Here is a 4985-nt window from a genome sequence, read left to right on the forward strand (position 1 = left end):
GCACTCCCAGGAAAGGTTCCTTTACCGATTTTTGACCAAAGATACTGAACTATTGCCACATAGCCGTGTACGAGATAATACCCAGTTTCTTGTGGACCTCCGAGATCGGTAAATAATGTCGGGTCTGCTGAATTTGGCATGCTTCGGCCTCCACTATTTGGGGACAAGTATGAGCATCATGTACATCCTAATAAAAGTGTATTTTAGGAAAGAAGATCTACAGTACCTCACCCTTCTCAGTAGATAATTGAGCGATGATGTAAGGAAAGATTTTAAGGTCGGATTAAAAGCAGGAGAGGAAACGGATGTACCATAGTCGAACGCCGGGGAGTAAAGATATTTTGTTCCGTTTTAGTCTAATTAGATTATTCCGTAATTCTTTAGTGATGAACAAACAGCCTAGGAGAAGCAAAGAAGCATAATGATATTTGCATCTGCTTCCTGTCTTCAATCAATTTAGCAAATAATAAATTATAATATTTCTAGCACGTAGTTGTAAATCGTTCAAAGAAAGAAATAGCTGCATTTATTAAACCATAAAATTATTGTCAAAAAAGCTAAGGTGTTATCATCGCGGAATAAATTAATGATATTTGATCCCGAGTAAAATACCGCAGGTCTTCTACGCAAGCACAAATAAGTTTATTTTTACACAATATCTACAACCGTCGGGTGAGTGCAGGACATGTCCATGCCTTGGGTTATTTCAGAACTCTTGTAGCCTGATTCGCACAAGTTGACGAAGACGCGGAGGTGCTCGAGGGCATACGGATTCTTGGACAGCTTGAAGCACTTATCACTGAAGTACCGGACAACGTTTTCATAGCAATCAAAGTTTGTGAGGCGTGTCTTTGCTTTCATAACGAAACCTACATTGTTTCCCTTTCCCTGTGTTACAAAATCGGCAATCTCGGTCACTTTTTCTTTTAGGAAGAACCTATTTCGCAGAACTCGCTGGAGCTTCCGTCGCAGTGAATCGCGCACAGCAACATCCATAGCCTTCGCTAGCTTGTTTCGTAGACTGGCGACGGGTACATCACGGCTGGAAACAACAGCATGTGGGGCTTTTGGTAAAACAATGGGCTTTGCGGCCTTATCTCCCTGAAACTCACTGACTGAAAGCTTTCCTATGCTGGGATCACCGTACACCATGACATGACTCATGTTGGTTTCTTTCTTGACAATACTGAACTGGTCATTGAGAGATTCCTTGCGTAGGTCTTCCCTGTCGGAATCTTCCATCCAGTTGACGCTGTACAAGTCACCTAGATAAACCTGCCGTTTTTCATCCCAGTAGCAGGCATAGGAAGATTCATGGGTATTGGCTGCAGTAGTAGCGAACACGTCGACGTTCTCGGGAAGGAGGTCATCGAACATGGAACCCGATTCGCAAGCTTCGATGTAAATAACCATCTTTGCGAACTTTTTTTCCTTGTGCATTTTCTTAATGACATTTATAAACGGTCTAGCATGCAACTCGTCATGAGGGAATGCAATGAGGCCAGGTGCTCCGTGGTCTGCAAAATTAATGAAGATGTGGTCATTGGGACCACTGGCAATTACCTTGCCGCTGCCTCCTATGACTTTCTTGCCTTGAAGAATGTCTAGGAAGTTTTGAGGGGTTACGAGGTGTCGAGTGTAGTCTTTGGGCACACCTGCGTAGACGTCCTCTCCATCCGGATGGTTGATGATGATGCCTGGCGTTGGGTTATATGTGCTATTTGCGATGTCATCGTACATCATGACAACAATCTGCTCCTCAGGAATGCCGTGGTTATGGAGGACGTGGTAGGCGTGGCAGATGTCTGCTTGATGCCGGTAGTTGTCGTAGATATGTGATCCAGCCACCAGAAACGCCCAAAGCTTTGGCTTGTCGCCAGGATCATCGGCGTTGTACTTGTGCGTGATTGATGAGGCACCAAGGGCCAACGATGTTGAAAGTAGCAGCAATAGCTTCCAGTAGGGCGCCATGGTGGCACGTTGTGGGACTGCAAGCTCGTTCGCCGCTGACATTTAAATGGAGCAGTTGAGATATCGTAATCCATATCAGAGCTCCACTGTGATTAAAATGCATGTGATGTAGAGACTTACAATAGGTTCCACAGAAATCTAGCTTTATCGCAGCAAGCGTTTCATAGGCACACATGAAACGACATACCATTATCTGCCACTTAGAATTCTGATCATGCATAAAATGACCATAGGCCACATGCACATGCGCTCATTGCCTAGATTGAAAACGAGAGTAATTGATTCTATTGTTTCTCGCGTTACAATTGCTACAACATCGTTGGAAATGTCTTTATTGAACATAAACCACCACCTTTGATTTTTTTTAATAAACGAATGCCATTTGGTGCTGATTGTAAGGAAAATTTACGTCAGTGAATTTACGTTTCTTACTGAGTGTAATGTTTGAAGGTGGACAGAAGTTTCTGCTTTTCTTTCATCTGTTTATGTTCAGCTTTATTATGATTTGTGTAAAGATTGCTCTCATCCTGAAGACAAGCTGAGAAGTGATGTTGATAGGCCTTAGCCAGCCTTGCGAAGAGCAAAACTAGCAAATTTAAGACATTACAGCTGAGTTACTCAATTACCTTAATGATGACGCATTTAATGTTCTACATACAGTAAGGCACAAAGTTTGGACAGCCTTGCTATGGCCCCAAGATTGAAAAGGGTTCAATTTACGTCACTATTGCAATGAAAGGCAGTTCTAAATATTGTTACAATTGCCACATGATCGCACTTATTTTGCATTCTAGCAAGGTGACGTTGAAAATCCTGTAAGTCAGGTTCAAGCAGTCCATGGATTGCGGGCTACCAGACGTGCTAGCTAGAATTTCGCAAAGGAAGGGGAACTAGAGACCGGAATGCTAAGCTTCGCTAATTCATAGAAAACGGGGAGAGTTCAACGATCTCATATACTCCTGCTTTATTGATTTTTTGAAAGCTTTTGATTGTTTTTATCAGAACAGATTGTGGCAAGCTCTCCAAAAAATTGGAGTTTCAACTACGCTTAACCGTCTCTTCAGGAACCTGTATGAAGGAAAAAGCTACAATCAGTACTAAGCATAAACTTCCTCATTGGTTCCCGATTAAGAAAGGAGTGAGGCAAGGCTGCATACTGTCGCCCTGTTTATTTAACCTATAGGCTGAGTGCATCATGAGGAAAGCCAGGCTGAACGAGTCTTCAGCTGGAATGTAGATTGCTGGAAAACAGATGTGCAACCTTAGATATGCGGATAATACCACTTTACGGACAAATGTGAATTTGAACTCAAGAAACTCCTGAAGCGCGTGAGAGAAGAGTGAGAAGTGTAGTCTTAATCTGAACATTAAGACAACGGAGATCATGGCGTCTTGCCTTATTAACTTCTAGAACACACAGGAACCAGAATAGAAGCCGTGAGATATTTTCTCTTCTTTGGCTCCAACATTTCACCAGAAGGTGACTGCAGCCATGGAATTAGGGGGCACCCCTTTCTGCGGAAAGCGAGCCATGGCTTGCCTAGACCGCAGATACAACACACTGCAAACCATGATCCCGATAATTCGTGCGATGGTTTCTCCAGTTGTGATGTAATGATGCGAGAATTGGACAGTGATGAAGGCTGATCGCCGACGAATTGACGCTTTTCATTTGTGGTACTGGTGGAACCTTTCGGAGCTCCTTTGACTGCCAGAAGATTAAATCAATCGATTTTCGCCACTTTAAACCATGACTGCTCATTGGAAGGTCAAGTTCTAAAGTTAAAGCTGAGCTGCTTCGTTCATCTGGTTCGTAGACAGGAGTCGCTAGAGAAAGTATTCATGCTGGGAAAGATTGAGGGACGCAAGAGAAAGGTTAGTATTGTTGTGCCGGTGGGGTTATCACACAGTAGCCCACCGTCAACAGGGTTGTGCCAAGGAGTTGGTAACGCAGTTGGTAACGTCACCCGTTTCGTGAACGAGGGCTGTCAGCTCCCTGGGTGGTAGCGATGAATCCGAGTCGGCGTTGGTGAGATGAAGAAAAGGCTTTATACACTATTTACAGGTATTTACACAACAAGATCGGCTCTGGGGCTGAAAGCTAACATAGCCATACGCGACTGTTCTCGCGCAGCGACGGCTGGGGAGATTCCGCCGCGCCCGCACTGTCAGGGGGCGAACTGCTGCCGATGGACGCTCGTGACGAACTCACACTCGGAGTCTCGAACGGAAACACTTGAGACTCCGTCGCCGAGAACCATTGACGCTCAAAATGGTCCAATCCGATATCAGCACTTTCGCAGGGCCAATGGTAGAGCTTGCTGCGCTCTCGCTTCAAATATGCCGCGGGGCGAGAAGGGGTTCACCGTCAGGGCCACGGCGCCGTACTGTCTGGACGCTCAGCTCATGTTGAAACACGTCGCTTCTCTCTCTTTGGTACGGCTCGCCTCCAGTGCACTGCTGCCTCGCAGAGAAGTATCCAGAGTTTGTGAAGGAGGCGTTCGCCGAAGAAGTTTGGCGTCCGGCTGAATTTCTGGGCGGCTTTGGCCGGGCACAACAGCACCCTCGCCATCAGACAATGCGCCAGGAAGACGAGCTGCTCGCATGTGGCTCGGATGCCGGGCGCGCTCGTTCGCCAGGTTCCTCCAAGCTCACGTCCAGTGTCCGGGCGCCAGGTAGCCTCACGTGCCTCGGTTTCCACTCGCCAGGTCAGGATCTCTGCCGACAGCCTTGTTGCCGGGGCACGCCCATCAACTTCGCTCGGGTCGCTCCGATGCCCTTGCCACTCGCCACTGGTAACGGTAGATTTTTCTGCGGCTTGCAAAACCGACCGACAACAGGTAACACCCAACTCAAGCAAGTACCCTCGGTCACCCGTCAAACACCAGACAGAGGAAAAATTTCAAATTCAATTAGCTAAATTGTTGTCCCCTTTTTGCTCCCACTACAACAAGAGACAAGTGTATAGGATGCAGTACACAAGGTTCAAACAACAATTTTGCAAATTAATGGTA

The 4985-nt window shown here is 46.0% G+C and overlaps 1 pseudogene; it reads right to left on the reverse strand.

Annotated features, from left to right (window-relative positions):
- Positions 1–618: 618 nt before the first annotated feature.
- Positions 619–1990, reverse strand: LOC146200217 (legumain pseudogene; annotated as a pseudogene).
- Between the last annotated feature and the right edge of the window lie 2995 nt (positions 1991–4985).

The sequence above is a fragment of the Amblyomma maculatum genome, chromosome 2, assembly GCF_055883805.1.
Source record: "Amblyomma maculatum isolate TAMU_Amacu chromosome 2, ASM5588380v1, whole genome shotgun sequence".
Classification (NCBI taxonomy): domain Eukaryota; kingdom Metazoa; phylum Arthropoda; class Arachnida; order Ixodida; family Ixodidae; genus Amblyomma; species Amblyomma maculatum.